The sequence below is a fragment of the Camelus bactrianus genome, chromosome 15, assembly GCF_048773025.1.
Source record: "Camelus bactrianus isolate YW-2024 breed Bactrian camel chromosome 15, ASM4877302v1, whole genome shotgun sequence".
Classification (NCBI taxonomy): domain Eukaryota; kingdom Metazoa; phylum Chordata; class Mammalia; order Artiodactyla; family Camelidae; genus Camelus; species Camelus bactrianus.
In genome coordinates, this window is record NC_133553.1 from 70120766 (window position 1) to 70133791 (window position 13026).

General features: G+C 40.1%; 1 protein-coding gene across 28 annotated transcripts in view; it reads left to right on the forward strand.

Annotated features, from left to right (window-relative positions):
* The window catches only part of LOC141573361 (uncharacterized), an 89639-nt gene that overhangs the window by 39173 nt on the left and 37440 nt on the right, over positions 1 to 13026 (forward strand). For 25 of the 28 annotated variants that reach the window (XR_012499048.1, XR_012499046.1, XR_012499050.1 and 22 more), the window contains 2 exons: positions 11791 to 11955; positions 12530 to 12669. The exons of 1 other annotated variant lie outside the window; for it this stretch is intronic. The gene's annotated coding sequence lies outside the window, so the exon portion shown is untranslated. The remainder of the gene's footprint in view (positions 1 to 11790; positions 11956 to 12529; positions 12670 to 13026) is intronic. 2 more of the 28 variants (XR_012499038.1, XR_012499040.1) reach the window with 2 other exon arrangements.

Sequence of the window (13026 nt, forward strand, 5' to 3'; positions counted from 1 at the left end):
CCGTGTTGGCAGCTGTTATGATCAGTATCACCACTGTGGGTTATCAGGCAGTTTTAAGACTTGGTAATATGAATTCATGAATAATGTTAAAAGATTAGAGAACTCAGATCCGGTTTACATAGTTCTCAAGGTTTCCTATGAGAAATGGATATTTTTTCCCCATCTTAAATCTGAGTTGAGTCTCTAATAAAATTCTGTATTCCTCCATCTTTTTGATTTAATTCTCCATTTCTTGAAAAAAAAAAGTCTTTAAATGGAGTTACTGGTGTCTGAACTGAGGGTCTCATGCATGCTGAGCACATACTCTCTCAAGTGAGGTATAATCTCCCCCGTGATTTTTTTTAAACTTTTCTTTCTTAGTATTCAGAGGTTAGAGGCCTCTAATTCTTTTTCTGGAGATATGTCCATGAACCTGTAAATATATAATTAGTGGACAAAATTTGGTTTATTAAAAAATTCTATAAAACATTCTGCAATCCATTCAAAAGGAAATGCTCATTGACATAAAATGCTTCTCCTTTATGGTGATTTCTAATTTTTTGTCTGCCTTAACTTATTAAAAGTAATCCTCATCATCATAATGACCAAGCTTGCTCTGAGTGGACACCTCCCTAAGGCTAAAATGCTTTCCTCATGTTTTACCTCATAGCAGGTGTTTAAGGGTAGGTATCATTGTCTCCTTTTTTGCAGCTGAGGGATTGAGAGATGGGGCAGCTTGTCCAAAATCTCACACAGCTGGCGCTGGCCGACTCAGGGCTGGAACCCAGGCTGCACAGGATGCTTTCTCAATGGCTCCTCTGATCAGCCCCGTGTTGAGTGTTTTCCCGAACTCCTGTGAGTCCATAAATGAACGATTTTAGCGATCTCAGTTTGATGAAGCCTTCAAAGGAGAGACACCAGTGAGAATGTGAGACAGAGTGGCATAAATTGAAATTGTACATTTTCACAAATGTTGCATTCTCAGGCAATGACTTCAAAAGTTTATATTTTTTTATTTTAGTTCTCTGTAAACACTAAAAACAAAACATTAAAAATGATTATAGTGCAAAATAGGAGTGGGCTTTGAAAGCCCAACCATTGCTAATTATGTTGTTTGTTTTTCTCTAGTGGTGCTTATTGACAGAAAAATTTACAAAGACTGAATTGATTCTATGTAGTCTTAGTATGGAGGAAAGTTTTGTCAGTGAATATTGTAAGTAAAATCTTTACTCTTTTCTTTCCTGATGATGAATATGTAAGTTGTTTTCATGGCTTAAGTACATTTCCTCATTTGTGAAATTTGAGTGATGCCGTTTACCTTGTTTGACTGTGAGATGTAGACGCCTTGTATACGAAGCACCCAAGAGCTGCTGAGTAAAAATATGCTGTCACAAGGACAGATAGTTTAGAAGGATCAACTCTGAATACTAAAGAGGGTGGCTTGTTTCTGATGCATATTCAATATGCATATATATGAATATATGAATATGGCTTAAAGTAACAAGGATTCAGGGTTTTGTGTGTGTGTGCAGTATGAAGGTTTAATGAAATCTGTATCATTCTAGTGAGACAGGGACTAGTTAAATCACCTTAAGCAGACGGCCTTGAAGATTATTTACACAGAAAGTGTGTTGTTACAACTCAGAATTCATGTTGCCGTGTAACCATCCACTCAGACATTTAAATTCGTAGAAATCTGACCAGAACTATTAAGTTTAGAAAAATCCACATTGATCATTTTAAGGGAATAAGCTTCTTTCTTTTGTGATTAAAGAAATTTTGATTTATTTTTCTGCATGCTTAATAGGTTTTAAAATATCAAAACATTGATTTGACATGTCACTTTTTTTAATAGAATAAAGCTCATGCTGTTTTAATGTGCAAATAAATGTTTTTGTATTTCAGTACACCTGTATGATTTCCTGGCTCTTTGAGAAGTATTTTGCAAGATACTTAGATTACGTACTGTTGGAAAAATACAGACGTGACTTTTATGAATAGAGGTCTAGTACAGATCTGTTGGTTTTTGCTACAGTGCAAGACATGAGGCCTAGGAGAGAGAGCTTTGCTGCTGATTGCCGGAAGGACAGATCCCAGATCTCAGTCTCCCCTCCTGTAAAATGAAGTGGCTGGACTGGATTCTTTCCTCTTGTAAGATGAGTTTCCATGAGCCTGTGTCTTTTGTTTATATTCAAGAGTATTAGCAATGTCAGATTAAATACTGAATACCCCTCCCTTCCCCGAAGCAAACTGCAGTATGTGCTACATAAGCTTTTAGTTATCTGATTCTTGTTTCTGATTCAACAGGCAATTTTTGTGTTGCATCTTTCCCGGCAACCTGGAAGGTCTTTTTAGCCATAGGAGGCGCTGTTGCACCTTCATACAGTCTTAATTTTCCTGTTTGTAAAAGAAGGCTTAACAAATATTTTTTTGCTTTGATTCCTTTGCTTAGTGCTTCAGAATAGCACAATGTCCATTATGTCTGTCTACCTGGAAAAATTATTCTGCTTATATCTTTGTTTTATTCTGTCATCTCGCTGTGAACATTTCAGACTTGCTGTGCAAAGAATGGCAAAATCGGTCTTTTATTCCAGTGTTAGCAACCAGTGAGCCGGGATTTTATAAAGCAGCTAGAAGCGGCCTCTTGAGCACCTTAAAGCTGAAAAGTGTACTGAGTTCCCTGAGTATTGACCCAGCCGCTTTGTGTCATTTGGTGGGAGGTGATTTTGTACATAGAAGAAGGGGTGTAGTGATTTGACTTGGATTTTCCGTGCACGCGCTGCCACTGAGCCACGTGAGCCTGAGTCAGTTTGTTCTGAGTTTCTCCCTCGTCTGTGAGATGGGGATGCTCGTATATGCTTTGCAGAATTGTGAGAATTAGAAATTATGTAAATTGTTTAGCACAGTGGGAATGTCAAAGGGCTCATAAAGTTTAGCTCCTGTTTTGTATGAAGCCAACATTTTAGAATCTTTGGCAATTACTAAGAAACAGGAAAATAAGAAAAGCTGGTTTTATGATGAAAGATATTTGAGGAGGTTCCATAGTTCCTATACCCATAATTTAGCATCAGCAAAGTCAGGACCGTTACACAGTCGCCCTGAACCAATGTTAAGCCACAGAATTTTTTGGTACTTCATATATATTGGGGCTTAAGTGGACCCAATACTTATACACATGTTTTCTCCAGCAGCCAACTGAGAGATGACACAGAAGAACAGACAGGCGATAAATGTCTCCTTTATTACGGATGAAGCCACGTTCTCCATGAAATTCAGGGCTGTGGAAAAATGCGTGTCATGATACTGTGTCCCAGAATTAGAGACTCACCCAGTCCCAGTTAGCTCTGGGCCACAGCGAGCCTTCCCTTAAGATGATCTGCCCCATCCTGCACAGGGCTGCCCTGCCATGGAGCTGATCATCCCGGGTGCTTCCCAAGGGTGGCCAACACTGGTGGGAAAGGAAAGGTTTCATATGCCCTGCTTGTCTCTCCGGACTCAAAGCTCAATCTGTTATTGTGAAGAGTGCTAGGCATTGGCCAGGGGTCAGGGGTGTGAAGGGGGAAGCACTCTCCATGGGCCAGAGGAGTGTGGAGGAGGCATCCCTTCTCTCAGTTTAAACAGGTGGTGGGATGCAAGGGAAGGGTGCTCCCCAAGAGTATATAAGAGGGGAAATAAGGATTTCCTTTGGGACTCAGACTAGCCATGAAACACAGAAGATGATTAGTAGGGAGACTTGTAAATCACTTTCTTATTAAATTCACATTTGTTGAGCACCAAAAATGTGCTACATTCTTTTCTGAGCGTTTTACAGAAATGAATCCTTCAATCTTCACAACAAGTGAGTAAGGGAGATTTGATTGTTATCCCAGGTTTACAATGTGGAAATTGAGGCACGGAGAGAGTAAGTAATTTGGCCAAGGTCACAGAGCTAGTAAGTGGCAGAGCTGGTATTTAAACCCTGGCTGTCTGGTTTCCAGGCTCCCAGGGATGGGCTTTCGGTGTTTAGAGGTATCTGCATCCCTGGATCTCTGTACCTCTGTGCATCACTTAGCCCAGAAAGGACAGGGAAAGGAGAGTTACACAGGTGCTCACAGTCGTGTCTCAGCCACTGTCCACGGACAGTGCACCGTGATTGGCGTTAAATGTCTTCTGGGCAGCAGATCTGTTCATATAACAGAAATTTAGTCCATTGAGTTAATCTAGAAACCCTTCCTGCTCTGCTTCTGTCCATGGTTGCCATGTGACTGCCTGCCCGTGATTGGGCCGTTGAGGAGAATCTGTACTCATAGTTGAACTCTGATATTTCAGTCTGGTTCGTAGTTTCACATCTCCTGTTACATTAATAAATTCAATTTCTGGTTTTCTTGCATCAGTCTCTCATGAGTTTGGTTAATGTGACATCAGTCCATGGGAGCCCAGGGTTGCTGACGGTATATTTTCTGAGCACGTTGTGGCACTTCTACCCGTGCGGACCTGGGTGGAAGATTTCCGCCTTCCGCACTGATTTCCCCGAACAGCAGGGTCCTCTCCCACCCCCGGATGTGAGGCTGGGAGCTCTCAGAGTAGGCCAGTCAGAGGCCAAGTCCACCAATCAGAAAATGATGAAGTCCTTGGAAGTGGGTTTAATAGAAAAAAAGGGCTTCCAGGTAGTCCGATGGGCTGTTCGAGTCCATTTGGTGAAAAGCTATCCACTGTTTCTGGTTGAGCTGCTTCTTTGCTGTTGAAAAGTCTGGATTACATGGAGGGATTTTAAAAAGCAGAAAGGTGTGATTTCATGTGGTACATCCACACCGGTGAGAAGTGATGGATGACCGCCTGTGTGAGGCATAGACAGAGTCTTACAAACTTCATAAAACAGCTTTAAAAGCTCTGCCATCTGAGTGCACTTCATATGGGGTCCAATTCATGACTGAGCATGCTGAGAGGGCAAATAATTGATAATGGCAGAAAGGACACGGAGGCATCAAAAAGGTCTCAGTCAAGTTCCCTGTTTAAAGGATGTGGCACAATGTAATATATTTGAGCTGGGTCTTCACTGAACAGTTTTGAGTGTTTTCTGGGACTCCCCAGTGCACCAAGTTTCCACAGCTCTGTCAGCGCTCATCCTGGGCTGACGTGGTGTCACGGGGAGCAGGACGGTCAGCGTCCCCGGCTCCTCCGAGCTCTGTTTCTTCATCCGCAATGCTGGGTTTCTCTTCGGTGTCTACTTAGTAGGGTTGCTGACAATCACACTTGATGGTTGTCAGGGGCGATTTGTGGTTGTCTCTGTGATTGTCATATAGTGAATATTTGATAGAAACTCTTGATTTTTATTAAAATTATGGCTCCTAGATTGCAGTGGTTTTTAGTCTGCATTTACTCTTTTTATAAATTTATTCTTATTTTTAAATAAGCACTTATTTTTATTTATTTTTATGAAGGTACTGGGGACTGAAGCCAGCATATTGTGCATGCTAAGCAGGTGTTCTACAACTGAGTAATAAAGACCCTCCTTGTCTGAACTTAAAAATAAATATTTCAATACACAAAATAGCTCTTAAACACCATCATGGGACCAATTTTCTGTATAGACAATTGAATACATATGCTAATTCAATAAGAATAAATGTTGTTGGGACATAATTTCTGAATCTGTTTACGTGTTTAAAAACGATCATAGGTAGTGATAAACACGAGTCTTGGATCCACTACTTAGGGTCTGTTTTGCCATCATGGGAAATTATATTCTACAGAGAAGGCTAATTGTGTCTCGTTGATATTTGGATGATTTAGCAGATGATGAAGGCTTTCTTTCAAAAGCTGACAGTTTTGTATTTTAAACCAACTACAAAGTTATCTTCTATAAATTGGAAGTCCTCAGCTTGTGAATTGCCCAGTAATTCAGTGTGTACATCTCTGTGTCTCTGTGAATGTGTGTGTGTGTGTGTGTGTGTGTGTGTGTGATTTCAGGAAGGTAGAAATAAGTTCCATATAGCCTTCTGATACCTTTCTCTTCCAGTTCAAGGTGTAGGCATATATTTATACAAATAAATTGATACTCTTTTGTCATTTGGCATATTGGTGGGAATAAAAGGTTCTCATACTTGTTTCAGAAGGGTTGGGGAGAATGAGTTTAGAAAATAGGAGGAGATAGAGGCAGGAAGGTTCTTTACTCTTTGTGCAGGATGAGAAACAGTAGCTTTACTTTTTTCTACTAAAGCAAACTGGCACTGAATTGTAACATACTATTACTCAGAATTGCCTTTCTGATCAGACACGAGTGCCTCAGATTTTTCAAGGCAACATGAATGATGAAATGTGTTTTAGCAGTTATCTTTAAATGTAGTTTTATTTTTTAAGTAAAAGGATATAGCCTGTTCTTTCTTCCAGCGTTACAAGAAGTTCCCATTGATCCAGGTACATGATAATTGTGCTTAGTTTCTTCGGGTTATTGTTTTTCTTTTTTTAAGTGCTTGTTTCATTGTGGTGTGAATGAATGTTTAAAATTTCTGGATTTTGATGTTTAGAACATGCTGATTTATCAGAACTGTTAAAAACCTGATTGTTGTTTGGTCCTCGTTTGGTGGGGCAACCTATTGAATTCTGTTGTCTGTTAAAGAGGGAAATTCTTCCTCTAGCCTGTAGATCATTAAGTGAATGGTTTGCAGTGAGCCTTTAAAATTCTTTGAATGCATTGAGCATGTTTGTCCAGTGAATTTTGAATTGACTCATAGTAATGACTTTGTTTGATTCTGTGGCTTTTGCTCCTCTCCACATGAATTTGAATTCTCTGTTGCATTTTGTATACGTGTTCTTAACAGGGGAAGAAATTTTGCATTTTTTACATAGGTGGGTTTTCCTATCCCCTCTGAATGCCTTCTGTAATTGATACAGCGAAAATCTGTTATGGCAGTGCTTAATTATTTCATAAACTATTTTTTGGCTTAATCAGAAACAATGACAAAGAATGATAATAAAAAAACATGAAAACCTTCCTTCCTTTGAAGAATAGAAATGAGGTGGTCAGGCTCACGCGTGCTTTGTACCTGACACCCTTACTTTCATGTCATTGTGTATCATGATTCGGAGATGGGGTTGCTTCAGGTTTGTAGATTTTTGTTTTAACATTTGTGTTGAATTCATTCTCTAGGCTGATGTTTCCTGTTGCGTTTGTGGAAAGAGTGGATCAAGGGAAACAGATGCTACGTTTTGTATTCAGGAGGCCTGAGTTGCTGAAGAGAATAGAGTAGAGGGTGGGCTGTGGAACAGAGTGACACTCCCTCACCTCCAGGCTGAAATTGATGAACAATGAAATCAATTAGGTGTATCGGTATTTATTTGACCAATAGAAGTCAGAGGGCCCAGACTGTCTAGTTATGCGCAATGGAAAGTACTGAATTCACCTGCAGAATTAGGTGATTTACCAAGTAGAAGCAGCTTAGAGCAATCAGAAAAATCAGTTCTATGATGAGATATAAAAAGAATATAATATCTATTATTTCTGAAACTTTTCTCTGTTAAGTTGTGTAGAGCTAAAATTAAGTTCCAAGCACCAGGAGTTAAGAGTCTGGGTGGTTCTGTGGGATCGTTATTCAGGGATGTGTCTAGACCCTGCTGGAATGGCCGAAGCTGGCAGGAAAAGACCCAGAGCCAGGATTTGTCATCCTAGGGTGTCCTCCATAATGGTTCCATGTGATAGCCCATGATTGGGTTCACAAATTTAACAGACACCAGACGCATGTCAACTTTAAGAAGAAAAAGTGTGCTTAGTAACTGCTTTCAAGCAAGCACCTGTGCATCCTCACTCCTGCCTCCTTGCCATAAAAAGCAGAGACAATGCCTTGCTTGCATATTTGAGGTTTTAGATAGCACTCTGTTCATTGCACAGCAATGACCCAGGCCCTCAGCTATAAATGCTGGGCGTGCGTGCTGTTAGATAGTCTATTATCCCCAAAACACGGACCTGGCTGGACTGGTGGTCTGCTTTGTAATGAATATCTAAAGAATTTATCTTGTTCCCCTCTCCCCATGACTCCCCTAAAGGTAAACTAAGCCTTTTTACTCATTGTGGATTCTACAATCTCTGTCTCATCCTGTCTTTCCCCAAGTTCCTGTTTACTATCACACAACTGTTATAAAGACTATTTTCTTTGATTATACACAATAAATATGGGAGCATTTGAGAGGCTCGTGGAGTTGGCTCCCTAATCCCTCTCGCTTTCTTTCCTTTTTCCACAGTCTTGAGTCATTCATTCCATGTCAGTAAGACTTCTGCCAGCCAGAACCCACAGTTCCAGGTGAGAAGGATGCAGACTTTATCTCTCCTACCGGAGGGAGAGAGAGAAGAGAATTGAGATCTGCTCCCCCGTGGTCCCTTCCTGTCCCAGGGCCACTCCAGTTCACCTGCAGCTTTCTGGCCTCTGCTCTCAGGGCCTCTGTCCCAAGACTGACATCAGCCATTTTTTCCCTTGTCAATATTTCCTGTGCCTTTCAGAATTTGGTCTCTTCTCTGCAATTCCACCCTGGCAGATGTGAAGGTGGTCAGCGTGCTGGTGGGCAGTCATTTGGGGACTCCCAGGAGCCATTCTGATTCTCCTGAGTCTCTCATTCGGGGTTACAAAACTGTCGAGAACCGGAGGAAGCCCATTCACGTGAGGTCAACACAGTATTACATCACTTTCATTTTATTTTTGAATTTTCAGTGGAGAAATTATTTGTAACAAACTGTTCCAGATTTTCGGCCGCCTGCTTTCCTCACCACTATTTCCTTGTTGTCTCTGGTGCTTGTTTAAATAACCAGGTTTCTTCTCTGGTCATTTCTAGCAGCTGGGCTTGCCGAATCCTTGATCTGCATTTGAAGCAGAATGCTTCTTCGTGATGTCAAACTGATTTTCCTTGTCATGTCTTAATATTTTGTGTACATTCAGCAACTGTTTCAAGTGAAATGCTCTTGTCCAATTTCGTTTAACTCACATTTGCTGAACTCCTGCTTTCATGCTGAGGGCTGTTTCTTCTTCCTGTAATAAAATTTAGCAATTTGCATTTACTATGGGAAGGTACTGGCCCGAGGTGCTTTCGTTCTTAACAGTTTTAATAACAATTCACCCATTAAGATGTACAGTGGTTTTTACTCTATGCCCAGAATTGTGCATCCCATTCAATCTTAGAACATTTTCATCCCCCCAACAGGAAGCTCCTTACGCATAAGCAGACATCCCCATCTTCCCCATCCTCCCACAGCCCCAGGGAACCACTTTTCTCTCTCTGTGGGTTTGCCTCTGCTGGAAATTTCATGTAAATCGAGTTACTTCATGTAAGTGGAAGCATCTATTGTGACTGACTTCTTTCACACTGAGTAACGTTTTCAATATTTGTCCACGTTGTGGCCTGGGTCAGTACTCTATGCTTTCCTATTGCTGAATAATATTCCTCTGTATGGCTGGGCCCCTCTGTTTACCCATTCATCACGTGATAGACATTTGTGTTGTTTCTGCTTTTTGGCTGTGATGAGTAATGGCACCGTGAATATTCCTGTAGGAGTTTTTATGTGAACAATTGTTTTCAGTTCTCTTACGTGTGTGCCCAGGAAGCAAAATTGCCTGGTTATTCAGAAACCAAATGTTCAACTCTCTAAGGACCTGCCAGGCGTTTTTCCAAAGTAGCCAATCTGTGTTACATCCTCACCAGCAACGGCTGCGACCTCTGCATCTTCTGTGTCCTCATTAGTGCTTGTTACCCTTTTTTTTATTATAACCTATTGTAGTGAGTGTGAAGCAGTTTCTCCTAGTGGTTTTGACTTGATTTCCCTTACAGCTAATGATATTGAACATCGTTTCGTTGTGCTTATTGGTCATTTGTATATTTTCCTTGAAAAATGTTTTTCAGATCCTCTATTCATTTTTTAATTGAGTTGCCTTTTTATTGTTGAGTTGTAGGAGGTTCTTTTTGTTTTTGCTTTTTGGTTTTTTTTTTTTTTTTGGTAGATACAAATTCCTTATCAGATAAATGATTTGAAAAAATTTTCTGCTGTGTGTTGTTTTTTCTCTTTCTGGATGGTGTCCTTTGAAGCAAAGTTTTAAAATTTGATGAACTACAATTTATCTCTGTTTTCTTTTTCCTTGTGCTTTTGGGGTAATATTTAATAGCTGAGGTATTTTATTTAAACTTTTATATATAAAATAACTTAATTATTAGGACCGGTCTAGGAGACTGGAGCTGTTGTTGTCCCCAGTCTATGGAAAGGAGACTGGGATGCAGAAAATTTCACTGACTTATCAGTGTCAAAGCTACCCAGTGCTGTGGGAGTTCAGACCCTCATGTTTGTCCCCAGCATCTGTACTCTTCACCACCATGCTCCACTCCTTCCTGGAATCGTTAATGAAAAAGTCTTTATTTTTTGATTTCTTGTTAGTTTTTGTTTTTCTCATTGGGGCCTCATCTCCTCATTTTCCTTAAAGAGATCAGTGTAGGTTTATTTTAGGTCTCATGTAGGCAGAAGCATTGCTATCAGTTAACTTCTTTTTTACTCACACCCCAGTGATGGCTGTTGCTAATTGACCTAATGAAGTCTTGCTTTAGTCTTTCCTTCTCATGACACTAACAACAGAGTCATGACTTACAGAATGCTTAAAGAAGAAAGTACTTGATTGATTTTATTTTGCTACCCAATCAAACCAATCAAATCAAAACCCCAGAGTTGACACAGACGGTAAGCCCTCCAGAATAGGGTCACTGTCTTCCTTGTGTTTCATTTGTTTGGTCACAGTGTCTGGATAGTGCCTTGCTGTCCAGCAGTTTTCTTAGGATACAGTGCTCGTGAATCATTGTAAGGACAGAATTTTGACAACAGACTGTGCTGTTCATTTCACGAGGGAAAAGTTAATATAGAAATACTGCTCAGATCTATTTTAAAATTAAGCTTGGAATTTTGAGAAGAGTTCAAGAAACCATACGAAGATCTTTTTCACTTATTTTAGATCTATCTTAGACACATTATGGTTACATAGCAGAGTACCTTATCAAGTAGATTTGACAAGAGGTGTGTATTATTGATTATTTGTTTTAGTTGAAATATTCTACCTGGGATAAAATATTCAGTGCCCATAAATGAACAAATATGTTTGTATTTCTATGCAACATGGGAGCAGACTTCATATGTTTCTATATAATATATATGACTGTGTGTTTTAATCTGTCTTTCAGTGTTTTTATAGTTTTTCAGCAATGTTGTAACTTTAGAATTCTTCTAAGAAAATCACCCCAGATTCTAGTGCAGTTTGTACTGTCTATCCTGTCTTATGCATGGGATTCCACTGTCCCCACAGGGAGGAATTTCCTCTTCTATTGAGTTAGTATCAGAGTTAAAGGAACTGTGATTTCTAAGCCTTTGCTCTCCATGTGTTTGCAGTTGGCTGTCAATCGCGATTTCCCTTTCTTGAGTTTTCATTGTTCAATTAGAATTTTTGAAAATAACTATTAATATGTTGCATCGGTCTTCCTAGAAACTTGATGTGTTTGTGCTTTTCAGTTTTCAATTTATGAAAAATGTAAATACACACTTGATTTTAAGTAGTCCTTTTTCACTAGATATTTGGTTACCTCTTTATAGTTAAAATATTTTTTTCCCAATGAATGAATCGGTGTGCATGTTTTAAAAGGTACCTTAGTTTTTATTTTTCTTATTGTAACAGTCATATTCATTGTAGAGAATTTAGAAAATACGGATAAACACAGTAATAACTTCACAATGGCCTCTAATCTCACCTAGGCATACAGTTGTAAGGTTTGAAATTGAGAATTACAAGTCCTCTCACATTGTTCTTCTTTTTCAAGTACATTTTGGTTACTGAGACCCTCGAATTCCCATATGAATTGTAGCAGCAGCTAGTCAGTTTCTGCAGAGGAGCCCGCAGGGATTGTGATCGAGACCACGTTGAATATACGGATCGTTCTGAGGAGCACTGCCATTCCAAGAGCGCTGTCTTCTCATCCAGCAATGTGCGTGGTTTGTCTGTCTAGGTATTTAGGTTTTGTTTAATTTTTTTTTTTAACAATGCTTTGAGTTTACAGAGTTATTTTACTTTTTTTTTTTCCCCTTTATACTGAGGACAAGTGTGCCAGGTACCGGGATCAGAAGTGTATTTGAGCCCCGCCACTTGCTGCCACCATGGTCGCTGCGCTCTTGCTTCACCTGCTCTACAATCTTGCACAGAATAGGACCTCAGTAACTCTCTCTCTCGAATGATTATATGCTTGTTGGATGATGCTTGAGAGTCCGTGTGATGATTTTTTTTCCCCAGCCTTTCCCCACTTCTTTACTATGCCCTTTCTCTTCCTTTCCTCCAGCCTGGGTTTCAGTTTACCTGTGGCATTGATTTTTCTTGTCTGTAGACACTTCCTTTCGCTGGTTCACGACAATTTTAGATGTGGGCTGTGGAAACTTGCTAGATGTCAAGAAAGAGCCAATCCATTGCATGCTAGTATTTTTAGAGTGCATTATTGTTTTATCGATTGAAATTAAATCAGGGTGACCCCCTGAGCCCTCCCGTGAACTGTTTTTGCCTTCCTACAGTTGATAATGCTCTGGTTGCTGAATGTGCCCTTTCCCCAGACTTGGATTTGGAGTTAAGTCACCATCAGTGGAGCCCTCTCTTTAAAAGATGAAGAAAACATTTGCTCCTTCTCCCTGGTTGGGGACTTGGATGAGATGAGGTAACCGATAAAAATGGAGCCCCACCTCATTCTAACACCCGCTCGTTCCGTTCTTTCTCCACAGAAAAAGAGTACAATTCAACACTATAAAGATTTATTGTGAGCAAATGAGATAGACAGGACAACCGATCATTTATTAAATATACTTTCATGCCAGAAACAAATGTATTATACACACAAAAAGCACACAAAGCACGGTCGGTAGTAGCGTGATTACAAACGTGGGTCCGAGTTCGAGTCCTGCTCTGGAGTGACCAGTCCTGTGAGATGGAGAACTGGTAGGTCGGCTTAGCCTCTCCCGAGCTTGTTTTCTGTCCTGCAGAGATGGGGCTCGCTAGGCGTCCCTCCCCCGTAGAG